The sequence below is a fragment of the Symphalangus syndactylus genome, chromosome 11 (genome assembly GCF_028878055.3).
Source record: "Symphalangus syndactylus isolate Jambi chromosome 11, NHGRI_mSymSyn1-v2.1_pri, whole genome shotgun sequence".
Classification (NCBI taxonomy): domain Eukaryota; kingdom Metazoa; phylum Chordata; class Mammalia; order Primates; family Hylobatidae; genus Symphalangus; species Symphalangus syndactylus.
Window position 1 is genome coordinate 38,943,913 of NC_072433.2, and position 27,406 is coordinate 38,971,318.

A 27,406-nucleotide genomic window follows, 5' to 3' on the forward strand; every position below is an offset into this window, starting at 1 on the left:
TAGTACTGTAGATTTTTGCATGAGCCAACTTACTCCAATAAATTTGGTGGAGATGTTATTATAATGTATTAGGTTAATGAATAATAATAAATTGATTTTTATTTTAAAATGTAGTCAGTCCATAGGAATTTATTGCTGTATGTAAGGAACTGTGCTAGATACCATGGTAATATGGTTTGGCTCTGTGTCACCGTCCAAATTTCATCTTAAATTGTAATCCCCACTTGTCCAGGGAGGGGCCTGGTGGGAGGTGATTGAATCATGGAGGTGGATATCCCCCTTGTTGTTCTCGTGATAGTGAGTGAGTTCTCACGAGATCTGGTTGTTTGAAAGTGTGTGGCACTTCCCCCTTCACTCTCTCTTCTGCTTTGCCGTGGTAAGACGTGCCTGCTTCCCCTTCGCCTTTTGCCATGATTGTAAGTTTCCTGAGGCCTCCTAGTCATGCTTCCTGTTAAGCCTGCAGAACTGTGAGTCAATTAAACCTCTTTCTTCGTAAATTACCCAGTCTCAGGTGGTTCTTTACAGCAGTGTGATAATGGATTAATACACATGGGCATCAGATGTTTAGAACATTAACGATCCTCCTCTGTGTTCCTACAGCAGACATCCATATTGAGACTTGAATATGACTTGTTCGTGGTGATCTTGGACAGGAAAGGGCTGAAGCCCTCTCAGCAGCACCTGCCCTTTGAGTCTTTCCAGTGGTAGTGCTGAAGTTTATTTCAGTCAGTATCTTTGTCACTGTCTCTGTCTCTCCCCCTTCCAACCCATGGGACGGACTATGGTTAAAGTCGAGCTGGAGGTTTCTCAGTGTGAAGCTATTTGGCCCATTTAGAGATTAAACCTAGATTCTTAGGATTCCTAGTGCCTTTCTTTAGCCAACTGGACTTGGCAGTTTGAAAGTAAACGCTAATTGTTAATCATTTGAAATATCTTTCTCCAGTGAGATCACGGAGGGGAAGGTGGCTCGCTGACTGGTGCAGTTCTCACAATGTGAGCTTTGGTCCTCAGTTTAGAAGCAAATCAAGTCTGGGCATTATCGGGCTGATACATATGCCCTCATGTTCTAGGGTATGGCTTGGTGGGCAACATGCCCCATGACCTAGTCTACTTCACAATAACCTGCATTTATCAAGAGTTAACAGTACCTGCAGAGTGCAAAGCCACTGATGCAAAAGTGTGAACCACAAGCCTATTGTTAGGTGGTAACCAAAAGGCTACCATGGTGACTTGTGAGGAAAAACTTGTCTTCCTCTCAAAATATGTGTTCTATGGGTTAGCCAGCTGGAAGTTTAGAGCAACTTGAAAAGTGATTCAGCTGATGGCCTTTGTTAGCTCAAAGCAGAGGGGTTTCCTTTTGTTTTTAACTAATAAAGCTTAACCGTCACAAGAAATATGTATATAAAGAAAAGCATTTACTTTTTAGTGAATTCAGAATTGCTAAGTTACAGTATTGAGATAGATCCAGTATGCACAATAGTCCAAATGTTTGATAGGCCTTAAAGTTAAAAGATGACAGTCAAAGGGGCCCATTAGCCAATGTCCAGATTCTGAATAGTAAACATGCAGCCCACTTACTCCTATCCTTCTCCTTCCATTTTCAAACAACTTCCTAATCCATCCAGGTGCTCTTTCCTGAGCCCAGGTGTGGCTTTGGAACCTTTCTCAACATAAGACTCAAAGTCAAGTGATAGGAATTAGCTCTTGAGATGAAATTTATATATCAGCTCTGATATAGGTAGCTTCGTTGAAGAAAATTTCAACACAATACTTTTTTTTTTTTGTCTACACTGGTTTGTTTATATATTCTCCCTCTCCTTCTGTCATGACCTTTGTGTGTTACTGTCAAAATTGTGTCAGTTCCAAACCTAGACTTACTAGACACAAGTGCCCCAGTAGCTACAAGGAAGAGAAGGAGCTTTTGAATGTCAGTTTCAACATCCACAATATAATGAAATGTTGCAGTAAACTGACATTTCTTTTTTTTTTTTTTTTTGAGGCGGACTCTCTCTCTGTCACCCAGGTTGGAGTGCAATGGTACGATCTCAGCTCACTGCAACCTCCACCTCCTGGATTCAAGTGATTCTCCTGCCTCAGCCTCCCGAGTCTCTGGGACTACAGGTGCCCGCCACCATGCCTGGCTAATTTTTGTATTTTTGGTAAAGATGGGGTTTCACTATGTTGGCCAGGCCGGTCTTGAACTCCTGACCTCACCTCAAGTGATCCACCTGCCTCAGCCTCCCAAAGTGCTGGGATTACAGGCATGAGCCATTTCACCTGGCCGCAAAGTGACTTTTAACCAGTGTTAACTGGATTTTGTTAGTTTGAAAAATGAACCATCTTTAGTCTTTTAATTAAAGTTTCATGAAAAGTCTATGGATTAGAAAAGCATTTTTCAGATTATGTTTTAAAATGTAGGACACATTTCCTTTCAGCCAAAACAAAGGCTGTGTGTATTTGCATTCACAATTGAGCTAAAAACCATTTAATGAGCACTATTTGCCAGGTACTGTGGAAATTATTGTTAATGTGTTTTTATTCATTTTCTAGGGCCACCATAAAAAAACACCACAAACTGGGTGGCTTAAACAACAGAAATTTATTGTCTCACATTTCTGGAGGCTAGAAGCCCAACACTGAGGTGTCAGTAGGTTTGGTTTCCCTTGAGACCTGTCTTCTTGGCTTGCAGATAGCTACCATCTGGCTTTGTCTTCAGGTGGCCCTTCCTCCGTGCATGCATCCTTGACATCTCTTGGAATGTTTAAATTTCCCCTTCTTACAAGGACACTAGTCAGATTGTATTATAGCCCATCCTAAGGGCTTTATTTTATTTAGATTGGTGCAAAAGTAATTACTTTTAATGGCAAAACCCACAATTACTTTTGCACCAACCTAAATAAATTTTATATAATAAAATAACTTAATCTCTTCTGTAAAGGCCCTATCTTCAGTCACATTTTTAGGTGCTGGTGGTTAGGACTTCAACATGTGGATTTAGTGGGAGGTGGGGGAAGCAGTAGATACAATACAGCCCATAACAGTGTTGAGACCTCACAACAGTTTTTATGATCAAGTGATATGGTTTGGATCTGTGTTCCCACCCAAATCTCATGTTCAGTTGTAATCCCCAGTGTTGGAGGTGGAGCCTGGTAGGTGGTGATTGGATCATCATCAAAGTGGATCCTTCATGAATGGTTTAGCACCATCCCCCTTGACATTGTCTTGGTGATCATGAGTGAATTCTCGGGAGATCCGGTCATTTAAAATTGTGTGGCACCTCCCCCGCCCCTTTTCCTCCTGCTCCGGCAATGTGAAGTGCTGGCTCCTCCTTCCCCTTCACCATGACTGTAAGTTCCTTGAGGCGTCCCAGAAGCAGACCTGCCATGCTTCTTGTGCAGCCTGTGGAACTGTGAGACAATTAAGACTCTTTTCTTTATAAATTACCCAGTCTCAGGTATTTCTCTATGGCAGTGCGAGAACAGACTAATACTATCATTACCGCCATTTTGGAGATAAAGAAACAGAGGTTCATAGAAGCCGAGTTATTTGCCTGATGACTTTTATGTAGCAAACCCAGCATATCATTCACATGCCCGCCCTGTATTTCTTATTCAGCTGTGTATGTCAGAGATAAAATTTAGTTTAAGAAGTGAGTTTTAAAAAGCCCATTGACATTCCTAGATTCCTTTCAAAGAAGGTATATGTAGCAAGGTTGCTAAGGTAGCCTCTGCTCCTTACCAGCTGTGTGACCTCAGGCAGGTTAATTTACCTCTCCGGCCCTTGGTTTTCTCATCTATAAAATGGAAATATTAATAGTACCTGTCTTATAGGACTGTTGAGGAGAGAAGTTCCTTATAACTATGTCTGCACGTAGGTATTCAACATATGGTAGCAGCTATCACATATATGATAATCTTTATTCTGAGAAGAATGCATTTTCAAAATAGGACAAAGTGATTATCATTCCTTCTTTGCGTTTGAAAGAGTTACTAGATGTTGGTTATTTGGATCTATCTATTAATCCGTTTTCAATATTATCATTTTCAGTATGTTATGTCATTTTACATTGGCAACATGTCAGAGGCCAGTGTAATATGTCAAAAGTGATTTAATTCATTGGCTGCATGTCATGAATGTGACACAGCACTGGGAATCAGACCAATAGTACCTGATTTTAACACATGCTGGGCATATCAGTATGTTTCCTTGGAGTTAGGTGACATACCAGCTATTATAGCTGCTGAATAATTTTCTGGACAGTCCTGAAAGACATTAGAGATGATAAGTATCCCCTACAAAACAGTTTTCAAATGGAATGTTGCAGAATCAGGTCCACCAGAGCCCATGTTGCATGGCAGAAGACGGCTTAATTTCTAAAGAAACCCTTTTGTACTCCTGGTCTTCTGTTTTTATGAACAAATTGAGGCAAACTGAAATGAATTAAGATACATTAGAAATGTTTTATCTGGGCCAGGTATGGTGGCTAACACCTGTCATCCCAGTACTTTGGGAGGCCAAGGCGGGTGGATCACCTGAGGTCAGGAGTTCATGACTAGTCTGGCCAACATGGTGAAACCCCATCTCTACTAAAAATACAAAAATTAGCCAGGTGTAGTGGCGCATGCCTGTAGTCCCAGCTACTCTGGAGGCTGAGGCATGACAATCACTTGAATCCAGGAGGCAGAGGTTGCAGTAAGCCAAGATCGCACCATTGCACTCCAGCCTGAGTGACAAGAGCAAAACTCCCATCTTAAAAACAAAACAAAAAATGTTTTATCTGTCCTTTGGTTACACAGGTGACTGTATATTTGATTGTTATTTTGCAAATGTTGATTTTTTGGAGAAAATAATCAAAATAAAGGGTGTAACAGATAAACTAAATCATTTTGATAAAGATACAAGGAAAATTTTACATTTTCATATAAATTATTCCTGGTAGTAGGTCACAACTGAAAATATAGAACTCTTAAAAAGGTGTATTTTTGTCATTAATGAAACTCTTCTTGGAAGATATAAAATGAACATAAAACAGTTTTGTATTTCAATGCCTCTTCATTGCTGTTACTGAAAAAATGTATAATGGGGCGGTGGTACGTAATAAATTTCTAGAGCATCAGATTCTAAAAGGTAGTGCATGGCTGCCTCTAGAGTTCAACTGGATGAATGTGATTGGATGGTGGGGTGAGTGAGCACTGTATTTACCAGCGTAGTGCATAAAGTGACAGGGAGAATGCAGCCAGAAAACCAGGAAATGTGAATGGAATATGATTATATTATCTACTCCCAGAGTTGCCATGTAATATACCTAATTCCTTTTTTTTCTTTCTTTGAGACAGAGTCTTGCTCTGTCGCCCAGGCTGGAGTCCAGTGGCACGATCTTGGCCCACTGCAACCTCCATCTTCCAGGTTCAAGAGATTCTCTTGCTTCAGCCTCCCGAGTAGCTGGGATTACAGGCACATGCCACGATGCCCAGCTAATTTTTGTATTTTTAGTAGAGAAGGGGTTTCATCACACTGGCCAGGCCGATCTCGAACTCCTGACCTCAAGTGATCTGCCTGCCTCGGCCTCCCAAAGTAATGGGATTACAGGCATGAGCCACTGCACCTGGTCTGGAATATGCTTAATTCTTTATCTTCCTTCTCTTTACCCCAAGAATTAAAGATTAATTACATCACATTAAAAAATATATCATCCAACTCTCACATTATACATGGATTAAACATAATCAAACTAAGGGCAGCTTTATCATGTGGTGGTTATACAAATGATAGAAAAACAAATTTGAGGGATATGCTATTTAAAAAGGAAGATAGACGCTTCCATTATCATTATCATCAACAAAGTCAAGTTGAGTTTATTGTTCATGTGGAATGCTGTTGGAAGTTGCTGGTTTTTCTTGACTGCTGGCATAAGGAAATTGTTATACCTCTGACCAGGTATCTTATTGGGATGTGACTTCTTGGGCGTGGGGCCAGGCCCTTCTGAGTTGGTTCCCACTTCCCAATGACACCCTGAGGCTGTCTTGAGTGTCGTATCCCAGGGCCAAGACGTTCCCCTATGATAAATAGACAAATAGACATGCTGGGGGACACACTAGCTCACACCATTGTGATGCTTCACTCCCAGAAGGCCTGGTGTCCCTGCAATTTAACAAGCCTCTCTAATAGCCCAACAAATGGGGAGTTACTGGCTTCAGTCAAAATAACTAAACACCATTTCTTGACTGTCTGCTATATGCATTGCACGCTTTACGTGCATTCTTGTTTAATACTTGCAGCAAAACTGTAAGGTAGGTGTTATCCTCACTTTACAGATGAGGACGTTGAATGTGGCAAAGACAGTTCTATGTTTTGTGCAAGTCCAGTTGTGCTTTTCTTTGGTGCACAAGAAGACTGCACTCCTCAATACCCTTGCAGTTAGCTTGGGATGGTGTGACTAGCTCTAGGCAGTGGTAAATGAAATGGCCACACATCATTTCCAGATGGAGCATGAAAGTGTGGTTATGAATACTCCACATTCTCTCTTTTCCATCATGTGTTGAGCTGGCATTGTCACTAAAGAGAGGCAGGATGCACTGCTGAGTCATCACATCGGGGACAGCCACCCTAAAGAATCACCCAATTCACAGAGGACTTCATGTGAGTAAAAGAAACCTGTATTTTATACAACCACTAATATTTTGAGGCTTATTTGTTACTGAAGCATAGCCCACCCTTTCCTGACTAACACATTGAGCCCCAGAGGGAACAAGTGAACTTGTCATGATTCCATATATGCTGGTCTAGAACTCCCACTCAGATCTATGACTACAAAGCCCCTTTTATGCTTTATGCTGTTATTTCTTTGATTAGGACATAGAGGAGGGCTAAAGTCCACAATGCAACATTTAATATTCCTTGAGTATGGGACATTACACTGCAATTTTCTTTGCCTTCTTACTCCTTACCAGCCTGCAAGTGATGGTCAGAGGAAGCACGTTGGTGGCTGGATTAGTGGATGTCCAAATGACATTTATCACCCCCTGACACACAGTATTTTCTTTTTTGTTGTTTTGTTTGAGATGGATTCTCACTCTGTTGCCCAGGCTGGAGTGCAGTTGCGCAATTTCGGCTCACTGCAACCTCTGTATTCTGGGTTCAAGTGAGTCTCCTGCCTCAGCCTCCCAACTAGCTGGGATTACAGGTGCACACCACCACACCTGGCTAATTTTTGTATTTTTAGTAGAGACGGGGTTTCACCATGTTATGTTGGCCAGGCTGGTTTTGAACTCCTGACCTCAAGTGATCCACCCACCTTGGCCTCCCAAAGTGTTGGGATTACAGTGTGAGCCACTGTGCACCTGGCCCCCCACCCCTGCCTACTTTTTTAACCAAAGTAGTTATGTGTAAGTAGAGTGCTACCCTTCTTGGAGGATAGTGACCAGATGACCCACTCTTCTTTTGCCAAGGAGTAGATGGTTTAATGTGAGCCACCCATCCACACTCAACGGCTAGATCCATATGACCAGGGAATTCACTAGATGGCTGAGTGGAATAAAGAAAAGAGAACCCCAGATTGGGGAAATCACATGTAATGTCCACATGGGCCCTAGAGCTTCTGCATGACTGCAAAAGAAGGGTATCATACTGGTGATATGGTAGGACAAGAGAGAGGGCCAAGAAGGGTACCATTCTAGTTACACATAACAACTTTGGTTAAAAAAGTAGGCAGGGGTCAGGGGCCGGGCACATGGTGGCTCACGTTTGTAATCTTAGCACTTTGGGAGCCCAACATGGATGGATCACTTGAGGTCAGGAGTTCAAGACCAGCCTGGCCAACATAACATGGTGAAACTCTGTCTCGACTAAAAATACAAAATGGGTTATACCAAGTTCGTATGTGGTTATTCACAAAGATTTGATTATTTACATTGAGCATTCATTCGTTGGTCATTTTTGATGTTTCCAGTGTTGAGAAAATAAAGATCTATGAAATAAATGCCTTGCCCTGAAGGAGCTAACCATCTTGATGGCAAACCAAACAAGTGAACAATTATAACTCACCACAAAAGATACTACACTTTATAGACACAGGCATGGCAGGCTATGGGATTGTGGAAGCAGGCCTCCAGACTCAGCTGGGTAGGATATGGGAGAGTCAGGAAGGACTTTCACAGGAGTAGCCCCTGGGCGGACTGTGGAAACCCAAGTAGTCCCAGCGATACAGCTGCGTATGAAATCATAAAATCGATGTTGTTCTAACTTCAAGATTCTCTAGGGTAGGTAATCCTTATTAGCTCAAGCCCTTGACCTCACACAATCCATGGATATCTCAGGGGTTCTGCGAAACTCCCAATACTGAATCTGAAATTTTGTGTGCGGAAAGTTTTTCTGGTCATACTTTAAACAGATTCTCAGAGGTTTCTTTGACCTCGAAAAATGTTATCATAGCTCCAGAGGACACAGCAGTTCTTTGGGAAGCCTAGCTACTGTGTGGTTGAGAAATCTGCTTGCCTGCAGAGATATAATTGTGAAAATGAACTCATGGAGAATAATTTCACTCCAAGGACTTTTCCCCAATATTTTTGTGTCTGGAACTTAATAAGGCAAAATGGTTTATAAACTCAATACCAAGGCATTGCTTGCCTACATTATATACACATACACTCAGAACTTTTCTAGAAAATTCAAACCATAGAGATAAACATATAATTAACATTAGAAGGCTTTCTTCCACTCATCACCTTTGCCACTAACTGCTCTCTCTCCCCAAAGGCAAGCACTATTAGTTGGTCCTTGTATTTCCAGGGGGAGAAATATGAATTGCTACCAATATATATGTATTTTTATTTAATCTGAAGGGATCAAGTTGTACATACCACTCTGAGCCTTGCTTTTTTTCTCTGTATATGTGAATAATTGGTACATCTCAGAGATGATTCTGTAGCGAGCTCCTGCCAGTCTATTTGATTCTCTGTGTGGCTCAGGGAGTCTTTCCTTGTTGGGTGGTACTGCCATGGGGCGGGGTGGGGGAGGTGCTCAGCTCCTGGCATGATGCCCCTTGAGGTTGCTTATCCATCTTGCTTAATGTACTTTTGCAAGTATTTTCCTAGACTAAATTCCTAGCATGGAATTGCTGGGTTAAAGGGTATGTGCATTCACAATGTTGATCAATATTACCAAACTGTCCCTTAACACAGTTGAACTAATATATATTCTTACCCACAGTAGATGAGAGTGCCTATTTCTGCACACAATTTGTATTATCAAATATTCTAATTTCTGCCAACATAATAGGTAAGAATCATTCTCTCATCATTGCTTAGATTTGTATCTCTTTGATTATAAATGAGGTTGAGCACCATTTCATGCATTTACTCACTTTCATGGGTGAATTGCCTATTTATGTCCACTGCTCATTTTTCCACTGGATGTGTCTTTTTCTGACTAAATTATATAAATTCTTTGTCAATTAAGGGAATGAGTCCCTAATGGGCTCATGGCTTACACCTGTAATCCCAGCATTTTGGCAAGCCGAGGCAGGCAGATTGCTTGAGGTTAGGAGTTTGAGACCAGCCTGGCCAACATGGTGAAACCCTGTCTCTACCAAAAATACAAAAAATTAGCTGGGTGTGGTGGTGTGTGCCTGTAATCTCAGCTACTTGGGAGACTGAGGCAGGAGAATTGCTTGAACCCAAGAGGTGGAGGTTGCAGTGAGTTGAGATCACACTACTGCACTCCAGCCTGGGTGACAGAGCGAGACTCTGTCTCAAAAAAATAAATTAAAAAGGAACGAGTCCTTATATTAATAGTAAATATAGTTGCATATATTTTCCCTGATTTAACCTTTGTCTTTTTTCTTTGTTTGCAGTATTTTGGGCCATGTTAAATTCTTTAATTGGTATGTATTTAAATTTATGAACATTCAGCAAATTTGTTGAGAGTTAGACCAGATCTCAAGAGCCCATCAAGTTTTAAAGATGACTGTATAAATATTAACAACCGCAAAACTTAAAGGAATGAGTGTCCAACGGTAGATTTTTGCTGTCCTTGATGGGTAGGTGGAGGCCATCTCTGTTGTTTGGGCCTTTCCAGTGATTCTCTCATCTCTCCTGTGAGATACTCTGTATTGTAGCAGTTAAATAGTTGATACTACAATCAAGTTATAATTTTTTAAATGTTTTTATTATTGTTATAAAAGTCCTATGGTTCACAAAATCCAGGCTCTAGCACCATGCCTAGTACCTGAAAATGTACTTGGACTTTTATACATGGCCAGTTTCGCATACAATTTCCTCTTCCCAGAGCAGGCTGAAATTTAGTGTAGGGCTGTGTCTGCCATTTAAAGAAATAAAATATCCGATTTCACTTCTATTACTAGGAACATTTTGAAGTGTTCTTCCCTCATTTCTTTCATTTACAAACCATTTGCTGCAAACCTTTGATTAAAAAATAAATATTGGTTTACACACTCAACTGCTAATATTTTAAAGGAGAACAATTTAAATGTGGTGGAAGTCATAGGACAGGCCTATGAATGTTTGAAGTAAAAGGAAAGTGCGGAAGGGACGAAGTCTCTAGAAGGCTTGGAGAGCTCAAGGACACTCCAGATTTCTTCCCGGGAAGGAGGAGAAGAAAAATAAATTTGAAAGAACACTTATGAAATTACTTTGAGTAGCTTTAAATAACTTATGATAGAGTTTTAAACTTTTTGTAAAACATAGATCATCACATTTGTAAGCCTTTATAGCTATAAAACTTAAACTATTAAGGAGATCAGTCATCAAAATTACAGAGCTTCTCAAAACCTTGAGGTGCATATGAATCACATGGGGATCTTTGTTAAAATGCAAATTCTGATTTGGTTGGGGACTAGGGTAGTGCAGAAATTCTTCATTTCTAATATGCTGCTTGACCCTTCGGTAGCCAGGTCCTAAACTACACAGCCACCCACTCCCCTCTTCCTTTTCTTCTCTCTTTTCTTCCTTCTCTGTCTCTGGGCACAGGATCACATAGTATTTATGTGTGCATATACACATGCTTTAGATATGTCTATATTTCTGCTTTCTAAAGCATTAATTAAGAAATAGGCAATTGCTACAGAAACCACAAGGTACTTCATGAAAAATCATTGGGTACAAAGGCAAAACATTGACAAATTGATATTTTCTTGCTTCGTCACGCCTGATTTAAGGAAATGAACTCAAAATAGGCTATGTGAATTGGAAATTGACTTCTACCACATTTAAATTGTTCTCCTTTAAAATATTAGCAGTTGAGTGTGTAAACCAATATTTATTTTTTAATCAAAGGTTTGCAGCAAATGGTTCATAAATGAAAGAAATGAGGGAAGAACACTTCAAAATGTTCCTAGTAATAGAAGTGGAAATCGGATATTTTATTTCTTTAAATAGCAGACACAGCCCTACACTAAATTTCAGCCTGCTCTGGGAAGAGGAAATTGTATGCGAAACTGGCCATGTATAAAAGTCCAAGGCCAGCACCTCTCTGCCGGAGATCATAATAAATATTTTTCTATGGAAAGAAGTTTTGAAGATCCAGCTACATTAAGGCAGAGTCTATTAACAGAATAATTGTATAGAGAGGACTGCTTAAGAAAAGCTTCCAAAATTCCATTATCTTAACTGTCACTCGCCACTCGGAGTTGTCTTGGTGCAGTGTGTTTTCATGAATTACCCGAGCTGTTTGTTTTTCTTTTATCAGTCATCACGCTGTCAGCTGGGCCGTTCATAACAACTTTTGGCAGCTCATCAGGGGAGTTCAGAGCTTGAATAGACCCTATCAACTCTCACACCTCATTGTGTGAAACTGTTTACCAGCATTGCCTTTTTCTGTAAATATTACAAGGAGAGCCCTGAAAGGAGAGATGTGTGAAAACAAAATGGCCTAACCTTGTAGCAGTCGGCTGAGATGGCAGATCTGGGTTGACGGAGAATCTGCAAGTCCTTGCATTTCATTTATTCGGCCGAATAATACCTAGTCGCGGGTCTTGAAGTTGTGTGGATGCTAGTTAATTAGACGATACTTAATTTGACTTCACATTTGTGTCAGCTGGTGAAGGCGAGACTTTGTAATTAGGGAGTACAGATAGGGTTTCTGTCACAATTTTCCTCCCTCACTCTAATTTAATGCACACTTTTCCAGTGTTTTTCCCATTGTCTTTTATGCATGACTGGTGACTAGGTGACCTCTATTACACAACCAACAGCAAATGGACCCGGTGTCCTGGACTTTCTGCCAGATTTGCCCATCATAAATAATTTTCTATTTGAAATGAATGTCAACAATCCTCTTTTGAACCTTATAGCACCAACCTGCAAATGGTATGGGTTTCTTTTTTAGCTTGCGTATATAACTTTTTGCCGAAGTTATATATGCAACAGATTTTTAAGTCTCAACTAATGCTAGTTTTATGAAGGAAACTAGCTGTCTCCCCAGTTTCTCCTCCCTAAAGGCAACCACTTTCAGCTCTTGTGGTGGATTATTTAGAAAATAATTTCACAGTGAGAAAGATATTGATTCACTTTGCTTGTTTTTGAATGTTATATAAATGAAATCATATTGCTGCAACCTGCTTCTTTCACTTAGCGTTAAAGTGATTTTTGTTTACACTTTTTTTTAAAAATCGAGGTATAATTTACATACAATGAAATGCATCAATTTTAAATGTGCAGTTTAACGAGTATGAATATGTGAATACACCCATATAACTGCACACCAATCAAGATACAGAACTTTCTCATCACCCCAAAAAGTTCCGTCTTAACACCTTTTCAGCCTCCAGGAGACAATCCTTTTCTCGCTCTCTTTTTTTTTTTTTTTTTTTTTTTTTGACAGAGTTTTAGCTCTTGTTGCCCAGACTGGAATGCAGTGGCGCAATCTCGGCTCACTGTAACCTCCACTTCCCAGGTTCAAGTGATTCTCCTGCTGCAGCCTCCTAAGTAGCTGGGATTACAGGCGCGCACCACCACACCCGTCTAATTTTTGTATTTTTAGTAAAGGCAGGGTTTCACCATGTTGCCCGGGATGGTCTCAAACTCCTGACCTCAAGTGATCCATCTGCCTCAGCCTCCCAAAGTGCTGGGATTACAGGTGTGAGCCACTGTGTGGGGCCAACTTTTCTCATGTCTATCATCACAGGTTAGATTTACCTACCCTAGAACTTTCTATAAATGGAATCATAACAATAAGTATTCTTTTCTGTCTGGCTCCTTTTGCTTAAAATGATGTCTTTGAGATACTGAGGAAACGTGTTCCTTTAAACTGCCAAGCGTATTCCACTGCATGAGTATACTACTGTTTGTGTATAAATTCACCTGTTGATGGTCACTTCGATTGTTTCCAGTTTTTGGCACTTGGGTTTTCTTTCTATTATTGATTTGCAGGCATTCTTGCATATTTCAGATATCAAATCTGTTGTCAGAAATAGATTTTGCCCAGCACTTTGAGATGCTGAAGCAGGTGGATCACCTGAGGTCAGGAGTTCAAGACCAGCCTGACCAACATGCTGAAACCCTGTCTCTAGTAAAAATACAAAAATTAGCCGGGCGCGATGGCATGCACCTGTAATCCCAGCTAGTTGGGAGGCTGAGGCAGGAGAATTGCTTGAACCCACGAGGCAGAGGTTGCAGATTGCACCATTGCACTCCAGCCTGGATGACGAGAGCAAAACTCCATCTCAAAAAAAAGAAAAAGAAAAGAAAAGAAAGAAAGAAATTTTGCAGGCTAGGTGCTATGGCTCATGCCTGTAATCTCAGCACTTTGGGAGATTGAGGTGGGAGGACTTCTTGAGCCACGAGTTGGAGACCAGCCTGGGCAACACAGTAAGATCCTCTCTCTACAAAAAATAAAATAAAATAAAATTGATTTTGCAAATATTTCTCCCAGTCTATGTCTTGTCTTTTCATTTTCTTAATGGTATTGTTTAATGAGCAGAAGTGTTACATTTTGATTATGTCCAATTTGTGATTTTTGTCTTCTATGATTAGTATTTTTTATGTTCTGAAGAAATTTTAGTTGAGCATAACAGCATGCAGATATTTTCCTGTATCTCGTTTTAGAAAACATTGAAGCTTAATAGTTTCAGATTTTACATTAAGGCCTCCTGTCTTAAGCTAATTTTTGTATATGGTATGAGGTAGCAGTCAAAGTTCTTCTGTTTTGTTTGTGTTTTTAATATGGATATCCAATTGTTCTAGAATCATTTGTTGCAAAGACTTTTCTTTTTACATTGGATGTGTGTGCCTGTGCGAGCATGCACAAACACCTTTGTTGAAAATCAATTGACTATACACACGTGGACCTATTTCAGGACTCTCAGTTCTGTTTCATTGTCTTATTTGTCTATCTGATGCAAATAACAGCATCTAAATAATTGTTGCTCTAAGTAAGTCTTGAAAGCAGGAAGGATATGTCTTGTATATTTTTTCTTTTTAAAGTTCTGTTGCTAATCTTCATCTTTTGAATTTTCATAATACATTTTAACATCAGCTCATTAATTTCTACTAAAAAGCCTCCTGGAATTTGGAATGGGATTGCACTGAAGCTATAGATCAATATTAATTCTCCCAATTCATAAGCGTGTTATATGGTTTAATTTTTTATTTAACCTTTTTCGGCAATATGAAATCATTTTCAGAATGTCTTACTTATTTTTGTTAAATTTTCAATAGTTTATATTTTGCTGCCATTATAAATGGAATTGCTATTTAATTTTATTTTCCAATGTTTTGTTTGTCAAAATTGAAATATAGTGAATTAATTATTTATTTAATTAATTTATTTATTTTGAGAAGGAGTTGCTCTTTATCGCCCAGGCAGGAGTGTAGTGGCACAATCTCGGCTCACTGCAACCTCCGCCTGCCACCCCCCTTCCCTCCCCCATCCCCGCCACCCCCTGTTCAAGTAATTCTTATGTCTCAGCTTCTTGAGTAGCCGAGATTACAGGTGCCTGCCACCATGCCTGATTAATTTTTTTTGTATTTTTAGTAGAGACGGGGTTTTGCCATGTTGGCCAGGCTGGTTTCAAACTCCTGACCTCAAGTGATCTGCCCGCCTCGACCTCCCAAAGTGCCGGGATTACAGGCGTGAGCCATCGTGCCCAGCCCAAAATTAAAGTATAATTAAGTTTTATATATTTACCTTGACTCCCGTGACTTTGTTAAATTTATTTTTGGTTCTAATAGACCAAATGATGATTCCTTAGGATGTTTTATATATGAAATCGTGTCATCCGCATAAAAGATAGTTTTGCTTCTTTCTTTTTAATTTGCATGCCTTTACTTTTTTTCTTACGTTGTTGTATTAACTAGAACTTTCAGGATAATGTTGAATAGAATAGGGAGAGTGGACATCTTGTTTCTGAACTCTGAAAGAAAGCATTAAATATTTCTCTATTTAGTATAACATTTGCTGTTGGGTTTTTATATATGCCATTTATTACACTGATGAAAGTTCTTTCTTTTTCTAGTTTTTTTGACAGGTTTTTAAAAATCATGAATGTGGCTGGGTGCAGTGGCTCACGCCTGTAATCCCAGCACTTTGGGAAACTGAGCCGGGTGGATCACCTGAGGTCAGGAGTTTGAGAGCAGCCTAGCCAACATGGTGAAACCTCATCTCTGCCAAAAATACAAAAATTAGCCGGGCGTGGTGGTACACTCCTGTAATCCCAGCTACTTGGGAGGCTGAGGAAGGAGCATTGCTTGAACCCGGAAGGCGGAGGTTGCAGTGAACCGAGATCAGGTCACTGCACCCCAGCCTGGGCTGCAAGAGTCAGACTCTGTCCCAAAAAAAAAAAAAAAAAATCATGAAAATGTATAAAATGTTTTCAAAAATATTTTTGCATCAATTGAGATGTTATGCTTTTTTCTGTTTGATTCTGTTAATGTGATGAATTATAACCATTGATTTCCTAATGGGAAACCAAACTTGCAATCCTGGCATAAGTTCTACAGTTATTAAAAACAGTTATCTTATTCACACAATGCCGAATTTGATTTTCTAATGTTTTATTGAGGACTTCGCATCTTTAGTCATGCAGGATATTGGCCTGTAATTTTCTTTTCTTATAATGTCCTTGTCAAGTTTTGGCATCAGTGTTTATGCTGGCCTCATAAAACAACTTGGAAAGTGTTTTCTTCTATTTCTTGAAGAGTTTGTGTAGGACTGGTGTTAGTTTTTTCCTTAAGGCTTTGATAGAATTTATGAGTAAAGCCATCTGGGCTTGGGGTTTTCTTTGTTGAAAGATTTTTCATTATGAATTCAATTTTGAAAAAAGATACAGGGCTATGTGAATTTTTCTTTTTCTTCTTGCTAATTTTGGTAAGATATGCTTTTCAAGGAATTTGTCCATTTGCTCTAAGCTGTTGAATTTATAGGCATAAAATCATTCATTGCTTTGTCTTCTTGGAGAATTGAATCCTTTATCATTATGTAATAACCCTCTTTATCACTGGTAATATTTCTTGTCTGAAGCCTACTTTGACATTAATGAAGCTACTCAGCTTTCTTTTGATTAGTGTCTGTATGGTACATCTTTTTCCATCCTTTTACTTTTAACCTATCTATGTTTTTATATTTAAAATGGTATTTTCGTAGATAGTATATAGTTGAGTCTTGCTTTTTATATTGTCTAGCAATTTCTATCTTTTTAATTAGTGTGGTTTGCATTTAATATGATTATTGATATGATGGAGTTAAAGTCAATAATCTAAACAGCTGTTTTTGATTCGTTCCATTTGTGCTTTCTTTTGGTCCCCTCTTTGATTAATTAAGCATTTTTTACTATCTAATGTTATCTTTGCTATTGAATTAACATGTGTAACTCTTTTTAAAAATTTCAGTAGTTGCCTTAGACTTTACCATACACATCTTGTTTGATCAAAGTCTACTTTCAAGTAATTATCTTCTGTTTCATGTCTACTATAAAGGTAATATATTCCCACTTCCAGCTCCTCACCCTTGTTCTATTGTTGCCCGTGTTTACTCTTATAAATGCTATAAATGCACAATACTTCTACTTATGCTTTAGATAGTTATTTTTTAGAGCAATTAAAAGTAATAAAACATGACTTTTATGTTTATCTTTAGTCATTCCATTTCCAATGCTCTTAATTTCTTTCTCTGGATTCAAGTTTCTATCTTCTATTACATTCCTTATGCCTGAAGAACTTTCTATAACATTTCTTATGGCATAGGTACACTGGCAATTAATTCTCTCAGGTTTTGTTGTTGTTGTTTGTTTTGAGTCTAGGAAAGTCTTTATTTCTCCTTTCTTTTTGAAAGATATTTTTGCTGGGTACAGAATTCTGAATTTACTGGTTTTTGATGTCAATCAGCAACAAAGACATTATTCCACTATTTTCTGGCCTGCATAGTTTCCAATGAGAAATATTCTGTCCTTCTTACCTTCGGTTTTTAACTTCTCTGTGTGCAGTGTGTCTGTGTTCATTGGCTGCCTTCAGAATGTTCTCATTGTCTCTGGTTTTCAGCACTTTGAATATGATATGCCTATGATGTGGGAGTTCTTTTGGGAGGGAGCATTTATTCTGCTTGGTGTTCTTTGAGCATCTTGGAACTGTGATTCAGTATCTATAATTCATTTTGGAAAATCCTTACATATTATTTCTTAATATCTTTTCTTTCTGGGATGCCAATTACATGTAGGTTAGATCTTTTGTTATTGTCCCATATCTCTTAGATGCTCTGTTGTGTTTTTCCATCCACATTCCATTCTTCCACTTTTTTGGCAATCAATGCCACAATTGTCATAAGCCCGGTTTCCATAATATGTAAGGGTCTCACCAAAGAAATTACTTGTTGTTGTCTTTTCTCTTGTTATCCAAATCCTTATGGGTCTATCTCTTTATAAGGTTGTTTTCTGCCACTTTAATAGTCTTAGAAGAGAGTGAAAGTGAATGCATTTGCACAATCTGCCATCTTTAATTGGAAGTCAAAATGGAATTTCATTAGTTAAATGAAGCTTAGTAGTGGTAAGGACTACATTTCCTGCTGTCTTTGAAATAAATTAATCTAGTGTATCTTACTTTCTCATTTTAAAGGACTTTTGCATTATCAGAAATGAGAGAGTCACAAATAATGACAAACATGTATTATACACTCATCGTGTGCTGGTGGTGTAAATGCTGTTCTATAATTACTTAATTCTCACAACAATTCTACTAGATAGACACACTTATCCTCATTTTTACAATGAGGATAAACTGAGGCACAGAAAGATTAAGTAATTTGTCCAAAGATGCAGAAATAGAAAATGACAGAATCTGGCTTCTTAAACCATTATATTTTAACTACTTCAACAAATGGGAAGATAATTATTTTTAGGTAATATCTTTGTTTTTGTTCTCTACAATCCTTCAGTTATTACTGTTACCTCTCTAAGAATCTTAATCTATTAATCAGCAAGTACATATTTAGCACCCATTGTGTGCCAAGAATTGTTTTGTTTGCTATGGAGGTATGAACAAATATGGCAGGGCTGTTTTCTTCAAGGAGTTCACATTCTCCAAAGGAAAGGCCCCACAAATCTAAAAATAAACATTAAGGTACAGAGGAGTATCACTATTATTATCATAATGATTTTTGAGACAAGGTCTTGCTCTGTCACCCAGGCTGGAGTGCCGTGGTGCCATCATGGCTCATGCAGCCTTGCTCTCCCAGGCTGAAGTGATCCTTCTGCCTCAGCCTCCCACGTAGTTGGGTCTACAGGCACAGATACAATTATTTCTTAATTTTTTTGTAGAGACAGGGTCTCACTATGTTGCCCAGGCTGGTCTTAAATTTCTTGGCTTAAGTGATCCTCCTGCCTCGGCCTCCCAAAGTGTTGGGATTACAGATTTGAGCTACCATATCCAGCCAGTATCACTATTCAGAAAAAGGAAAGCTCAATTTGATCTGGATGCTTAGAAACCATGGGAAACATATTAAAAATAATGATGATTATTCAACAGTTTGCTTAGCTCTGGATTACCCCTGCTGCATTTTCACTTCTCCCTTACCTCTTTTTTGTGCTCTAATTTTTACCTATTCCACTGTTTATAAATACTTTTTCCACAGAACAAAATAAGGACATTTTTTAAGCTCAAAAGGTATCTATAAAAGTTTAAAGTGGAAAGAATCTCAAAATCTTGGTTATGGTGATGTGGGTGTGTGTGTGTGTGTGTGTGTGTGTGTGTGCATATATATATATATATATATATGTGTGTGTATATATATCCCAATTATTTTCTTTCTCCATCAAAATAGATAACTGAGAATTAACAGGTATTAACATTAGGTTTTCCCTAGTCTATCTGGAATAACTGTGATTATCAAAGGTTTTATAAATGCAATTTTATCTTTTAGATTGGCTAGTATGGCGTCTGACTCCTAATAGGCACCTAACAAACATTTATCATTTCACTGAGTGAATGAATGAAATTAAAGAATCTCTAAGGCATATATTTTTGGTAAATGATAAAGAAAATCCTCATGAGTTTGTATTTTAATTTAAAGAGCAGATTTTCCTAATGCCGTGCATATCGACATATCCTAGGGAGAAGGTTGTAGTTGACCCATTATCCTTACTTGGAAGCTCTACAGGATTAAAGGCCTGGATTCCTTCATAGTTGATGACCACCTCTTCCCCAGTGCAGTACCTGGCAGAGAGTAGATTCAATAAATATTTGTTGGATGAAAAAATGAACTATCTGACAGATTGAGGCAAAAATAATTCTTAGTGCTATATAGCAACTTGTCTCAAGGGCAGATTCCAGACAAAACTGATAGTAACACTAGAGAAAGTTTTCAGGAAAAACTTGATTGTGTAGTGGTCAGACCATGTTTTATGGAGCTAGGCAGACCTAGGACCTAGTCTCATCCCTGCCACTTACTAGCTAGCTTTGCAACCTAAGAAAAGTTGTTTAACCTCTCCAAGTCTCAATTTCCCAGTCATTAAATCCAGAGCAGGAATATTGTTTCATATGTTTGTTGTGAGGATTAAGGAAAATATTCAACATCAAGAGCTTATCTCATGACCAGCTACAGAAGTACTCAACAAATGGTAAATATTATTGTTATGCAGAGATTTCAGGAGTTGAGGTGGAGGCCATTTGGATCTATAGAGAATCTTAACAAAAGTGAGGAAACCTAAAACAGATGTGCCTATCTGCTTCCTATATTTCTCTTTTCTTACTTTAGGAATTTTGAATGACATTTGTTTGGCATATGGATATGTGGAAATGGTGAGATGAGAAGAAGGCCAGAAATCCTTTCCACTTTTAGAGAAATGCCCTCTACCAAGGATGTATGCTCCAGAGCAACATAGGCCCACCCTATCTGCTGAGGATGAAAACAGCCAGAGACAATGGGATATGACACAGTAATGAGTTCTCATTTGTCAGGTGTCAGCTCGCTGATATGGTCTAAGGATAAGGTGTTCAACAATTCTTAGAAATTGGTAATAACAATACCACTTACACAGCAGTGCCTCTTACAGTTTTTATAATACTTCTACATGGACTATCTGTTTTAATTTTCACCACAATGTTGTGAGGAGCCTGAAGTAAATATCGTTCCCATTTTATAGATCAGTAAACACATTCTGAGAAGTGAAATGACCATGTCCAAGATCACTTAGCTACTCAGTAATTGACCTGGGGCTCCAACCCGTGTTGTCACTCTGGATTCATTATTTTTTTTCCAAAGCAGCCTGTTTGTTCTATGGACTCTGCCTATTTTCATTAGTCAGTGTGCATGTGTACATGCTAAACCCTCAAAAATTTGTGATTTATAAGGTAATTTTGTACTCAACTGCAGTAGCTAAAAGAAGAGGGCTGTTTTTTGCCATTGTTGTTTTGTTTGTTTTGTTGTTGTTGTTTTAAATTTTATGTCTCTTTTTGGCCCAACAGGGAGCAAAGTTTGTCATCTTGATACACTAGATCTTTGATGATATCAATAAGGAAACATCCACACCCTTTGGTTAAAAGACTCTGAGACTTCAAGGACTGCTGGCTGTCCAGAAGAGGCTGTGATGGTTCAAGTGAGGCCCAAGGCTGTAGTTATTACTCCACGAAGAGTCCAAGGCTGCTGAACAGAGTGAACCTCAGAACAGATAGCAGTGGCACCTAGAAGATATAACCTCAACAGCAGACAAGGTATTGAGGGATGATTCCTGATTACGGATTCTTCTTCATCTCTCAACTTATATTCCAAGCTGTTAACCTAGAATAAATCCTACTATATCTAATTAATGCACTAATCAAACTTTGTTTTGAATGGAAGCGGGGAGAATATGTTGATTACCCCTGCTAGCGGGATACGAAATATGCCTAAAGCAGAATATCTTTCTCCATCATGAATAACATTAATCTCTGCAGTTCTCACAAGTGAATAATTATTATATAGTTTGCTTCCTATTTGTCTGGCTTGGTATTTATCCTTTATGAGTTTCCAGGTGACAATTTGTTTCAGGAAGAATTCTCTCCAGAAACAATTTTTTAAGATTATCATCAAATTCCTTAATAAAGAGTTGAAAGCCAAACTCACTAGGTGAAATGCAACAACAACCAATGGGTAACAGACTGATCTCCAACCTCCTGAATTCTTCTTTTGTTTTTTTTTTTGAGACAGGGTCTCTCTCTCTGTCAATCAGGCTGGAGTGCAGTGGCTCAATCTTGGCTCACTGCAGCCTCCCCCTCCCAGGCCCAAGCAATCTGAGTAGTAGGGACTCAGGCACGCACCACCACACCTGGCTAATTTTTTTGTATTTTTTGTAGAGAGAGGGTTTCACGATGTTGCCCAGGCTGGTCTTGAACTCCTTAGCTCAAGGTATTTGCTTGCCTCAACCTCCCAAAGTACTGGGGTTACAGGCATGAGCCACTGCGCCAGGACTTTAATTCTTAATTGCCGCCAGGATTGATTGGTAAGGCTGTAGAAGAGTTGCTGTTCATTCCAAGTCTTCCCATCTGAAGCAACCACCATGTCACAGCCTTATTCTGTCCCATGGCTGTTTTGTGCATCTCTAAGTGTACCAGTATGAGGCCCTCAAACACACCTATGCCCTCTGATGAGATAATGTTGGTCCTGATAACCACAGGGATGTCACAGCTGCCGTTCCACACTCTAATTCTCATTTTGTTCCAACAACAACAATTTGAAATGGGAAGAATCACCCCGTTTTAGACATTTCAAAACGAGGGCTTGGATAGATTATGTACCTTGTCCAAGGTCACACAACCAAATGGCAAGGTACGGTCGCAACCTAGTTCCATCTGCCTCCGGTCCAGAACCCAGAGCTCTCAACTGCCACCCTCATTGTCTCTACTAGATACTGGCTTCCCTGCTGTAACTGTTGAGGCCGGAAAACACAGGCCTGAGAGAACTTTTAAATATGAAATGATAGCTCTTTGCCTACCGAGATTCTTATTTTTAAAAACCCAGAGGAAGATCATATTTATATATTTATTCAACATTCATGTACGATATTTAGATTTACAAAATGCTTTATAGTGTAACAGAATGGGCAGAAATTTTTACTCGGGCTTATAATTGTCTTTTCTTTCATATTCATTTATTCCTTTGATTTATATAATGTGTTCTCTGCTTGGTCTTCTGAGATTACGTACAATGGTAACAAATCGAAAATAATATTAATAAAAGATTATTTTGTATCACTCACAGGGAAAACTGACTCGGGCCATGCGCCTCTCTGTTCTTTAGAAACGTTATGCGAGAAAACATAATATCGTCCCCAAAATACTGTCTGTAATGCCGGCTATGCTTATTCGTGGTGCTTTAAAAATAAATTTAACTCCTGTTCTTCATTTTGTGTGTGTGTGTGTGTGTGTGTGTTATTTACTTCCTTCTCTTCAGGTGGCTGGGGTGCTTCACATTTGCTATAATGAACTGCTGTGAGCATCGCCTGAAGTCACCAAACTACTTTCTTCACTGATCATTGAGCATAAGTTCTCTGCGGAATGCTGGGTCCCTTTACCTGCGAACCTTTTCCCCAGTTGGTCACCAGGCTGGTTCCTGCTTTTCATCTAGGCCTGAAATCAACAGGCACTGTCTCTGAAAAGCCTGCCCTGACCCCAGATCCGAAAGAACCCCACATCGCAATGTATCCTAGCATTTTCTTATTTTTTCCTTAGCATGCAATATTCTATGTTAAGAATGCTAGAGTCCAGGCCGGGTGCAGTGGCTCCCAGTACTTTGGGAGGCTGAGGCGGGCGGATCACCTGAGGTCAGGAGTTCAAGACCAGCCTGGCCAACATGGTGAAACCCCACCTGTACTAAAAATACAAAAATTAGCTGGGCTTGGTGGTGCATGCCTGTAGTCCCAGGTACTCAGGAGACGGAGGCATGGGAATCACTTGAACCCAGGAGATGGAGGCTGCAGTGAGCTGAGATCACGCCACTGCACTCCAGCCTAGCAAGGCTCTGTCTCAAAAAAAGAATGCTAGAGTCCTTGGGTTTGGTGCGAATGAATAAATACAGATAGGTAAGCTAATATTTTGTTATTTTTAAGTTGCTATGTTCTTCTTTAAAATGAATATTTTAGGCCGGGCATGGTGGCTCATACTTATAATCCTAGCACTTTGGGAGGCCGACGTGGGTGGATCACTTGAGGTCAGGAGTTCGATACCAGCCTGGCCAACATGGCAAAACCCCATCTCTACCAAAAATACAAAAATTAGCCTAGCCTGGTGGTGTATGCCTGTAATCCCAGCTACTCAGGAGTCTGAGGCACAAGAATCCCTTGAACCTCAGAGGCAGAGGTTGCAGTAAGCTGAGATCGCACCACTGCACTCCAGCCTGAATGACAGAGCAAGACTCTGTCTCAAAAATAAATAAATTTAAAAAAAAATGAATATTTTAAAGAATCTCTTTAAGGTAAATTACTCTGAAGTTTTACAATGTACTCCCTGTCTTTGCAAGTCATCAGCTCTTGACTGTGGGGGACATGTAAAACGTGGCTAGAGGACTGGGTGTGGTGGAGCAGGCCTATAATCCTAGCATTTTGAGAGGCTGTAGGAGGGAGGATAGCTTGAGCCCAGGAGTTCAAGACCAGCCTAGGCAATACAAGGAGACCCTACAAATAATAAACAAAAAATAGCCAAATGTGGTGTCACATGCCTGTAGTCTCAAGATTCTGGAGGCTGAGGTGGGAGGATCACTTTAGCCTGGGAGGTCGAGGCTGCAGTGAGTTGTGATGGTACCACTGCACCCCAGCCTGGGCAACACAGCAAGACCTTGTCTTAAAAAAAAAATACATACAACAAAAGTCGTGGCAAGGGCTTCTGTTGGTCAATTTATAGATTTTAAATGACTGTGCACGTAATCCGCAGATTAAAACAGTTATTTTGATCATTAATTTTTTTTCTTTAGAAATGGCAATTAGGGCGCCTAATTAAACTGTGGTTTAGAAAGATCAGTGTTGAGGCCTGTACCAGGAGGAAGGCTTGGGGTCCAGCCAACTGGTTCAGTGCTTTTCAACACAGGCAGCATATTGTTAATAGTAATAATATAGGGTGGAGCAATGTAATTGCAGTTTTTGCCATTAAAAGTAATGGCAAAACCACAATTACCTTTGCGGCAACCTGATACATTCTACTAACCAGGGCCAATCGAGTCAGAATCTTGTTGGGGGAGGGGTGCAGCCCAGGCACCAGCATTTAAAAAAAATGTGCCAGGTGATCAGGTGTGCACTCAGGATGAGAATCGCTGGATCCAAAGGCTCCTCGTGTCCACTTCTGAGAAAAGTGAGTGACCAGGATGGCAGTTGTCAGCCCATGCTTTCCCTGGCTCTCCAAGTTAGAGGATCTGACTCTCATCCAGCTCTAAACTTAAAGAAAGCTCAGGATCCCCCTTCCCACTGTTGGTGGTTTCTGGAATGAGACTTCCTATTTCAATATGGTGTCTGACGAGCCTGGCAGTGCCAGCAGGGCACCCTCTTCTCAGGCCCCACAGGGTTGCTGGTCTCCTGTCTAGATTCTCTGTTTGTTTTTTGGATGCCCTCCTGGACTCTCAGACCAAATCTCAGCCTGCTTGTCCAGTGCCTGGCCACTCTGACTTAGCTCCTGTAACCTCTTCTTTGCAGAATCAAGACCTTGTTCTTCATATCCAGAACCACCAGCTGGGGTCCCGCTTCCATCAGATTGAACCACACAGGATCACAGTGGAGTCTCCTTCCTGAGTCTTCCCAGCCTGGAAACTCCTACTGCTGTCAAACCCCCTGACAGGTCAATCTCCTTGAACATGGGCCCTTCCATAAAGCTTTTAGCCACTTTTCTTATTCATAGAGAAATAAACTCCACCTCTTTAGCAAGAGGTCATGCAAAATGCATGTCAAGGGTCCTGAATACAAAGGAGGGGTGAAAAATAAGGGCCAATAATGCAATCAGTCAACCACTGGCAAATAAGGGAGATACTGATTATTTCTGGGAAAGAAGCAAAAATTGTAGCAACATCAGCTACATAGGGAGTCTAATTTGATCTGAGGTGACAGTAAGGTGCATCTGGTGACAAAATAACAATCACGTTGCCATGAAGCATTCTGCAAGTTTGACAACTTAGATGTGACTTGAGAAGAGTATAGGAATTATTTAGAAAGGTTAATAAAACTTCAGAAAGCCACCCACAAGCCTGAACCAGGGGAAAGAATGGGCCTAGATTAGATCCTGGCTGAGATTGGAGGACCGCATGCAAAGCGGCAGCCTCCCAGGAAAGGCAGCCGGGGAGTCAGGGTTACAGCACCTGCAGTTGGGGTTACTGGAAGCCTCCCTGGACTTGGGTGTACTGGGTGCATTCTAGTCATCATTTTGCTACTCCACAGGAGCCTCAACTCTCTGAATCGCTTCTTCTCTAGGGACCTGGGTGGATTGACATCCCTGACTCTTTGAAATGTAAGCAGAAGTGTCATATACCACTTCCTCGTGGAAGCAATGAAAAGCCACTGCTCTATTTTGATGTTCTTTTCTTCCCACAGTCAAGTGTAAACCTCATGCTGAGATGGTGGCATCAAAGGAGGGCAGAACCTTGGGTCCCTGAGTGACTAAAGTGAGCACAGCTACCTGCTAACTCGCAATGGACATGTAGCATGAAAGAGACATAAACCTTTATTGTATTAAGCCACTGAGCATTGGAGGTTGTTTCTATGGCAGCAGAGCCTAGCCTACTCTGACTACTTTGAGGACTTTGCCCATGAATGTGTTCCTGTTAACTCTAGAATTTTAATTGACAGCCTGGTAAAGTAGAGAGAAGCATTGTGATGATGATGATGATGATGATGATGTCACTGAGTGCTGGAAAAGTTTCTGCCACTACCTTCCTAGACTCATCTAAGTGGGTGGACTCCAGGGTATGGGGAATGGAAGGCAACAGATGTTTGTTGACTTCCTGCTCCATATCAGGCACTGTGCTAGATACTGTACACGCCATCAACATTTAGGACAGTATGGTCAGAGCAATTTGATTTTTATATTACAGTTGAGGAAAAGAGCTCACAAGAGGTTAAATTACTTGCCTAAAACTCACAAATTTAGTACATGTCAGATCCAGGACAAGAACTCAAGCCCATCTAACTTCAATGCCTATGCTATTTTCCTGTAACATAAACATACAAGTAATGAGCTTTTAATCTTTTATAACTTGTTAGCATTTTCCTCCTAACTGTAATCCCTTTAGGATAAATTTGAGTTAGATCAATCTACTCGTCATAGCTATTGTTCTTAGAATTATTTCGCTCTTTCACCCAGATTTGTTTTCGCTGACCTTTGACACATGAGGTGCTACAAATCTGTGTGTTTGTTTAAACTTCAACCAAACACCCTCATGTTTGTTTTAAGTCGGAATATCATCACAGGGTATCTGGAAATGCCTCCATCATGGCCACAAGTTTTTTAAAATGTGAGATTTTTCCTGTATGGTAAGGATGTTGCAGAGAACTAGAATGAGATGTGAGGCAACTGATGTTTTCTTTGCTTTTTTTTTTACAAACAGAGGAGAATGAAAGCTGTCTCTTGTAGATAGAATATTTTCAGCCGTCATCAACATGGACTCTTTGAAATGTACTACTTCAGAAAAGCCTCAGTGACTCCCTCTGGTCCTCACCCACCTGAGATGACATCACGACGCAAATCCAGGACTTACTCTCTTCATACAGATGGAATGGTTCACTTGGCTTTTAGAGTGCAGACAAGCCGTTCAGTGGAGGGCGTGCCTCAGCCTGCACTCTTCTGACTCATGACATGACTTCTCCATGGAGAGCCAGAATTTTTCTCAAGTGTAACAATATTAATTATCAAGTCACTTTAAAACATGTGTGATGTATGTGTGCATTTATTTCACAGGAATGGTATAAAGATTAAATACTTAATGAATCCATTTTTCATATCAAGGATATATTTGC

The 27,406-nt window shown here is 39.8% G+C and overlaps 1 long non-coding RNA gene across 3 annotated transcripts; it reads left to right on the forward strand.

Annotated features, from left to right (window-relative positions):
- Positions 1–353: 353 nt before the first annotated feature.
- Positions 354–27,384, forward strand: LOC134731812 (uncharacterized). Of its 3 annotated transcripts, XR_010114404.1 has the most exons (6): positions 377–467; positions 20,907–21,152; positions 25,097–25,238; positions 25,832–25,901; positions 25,985–26,055; positions 26,998–27,384. It is a non-coding gene; the product is annotated as an uncharacterized lncRNA (long non-coding RNA). The 3 variants fall into 3 exon arrangements; XR_010114405.1 differs by lacking the exon at positions 25,985–26,055 and having other exon boundaries at positions 354–467; XR_010114406.1 differs by lacking the exon at positions 25,985–26,055 and having other exon boundaries at positions 359–467; positions 25,865–25,901.
- Positions 27,385–27,406: the final 22 nt, after the last annotated feature.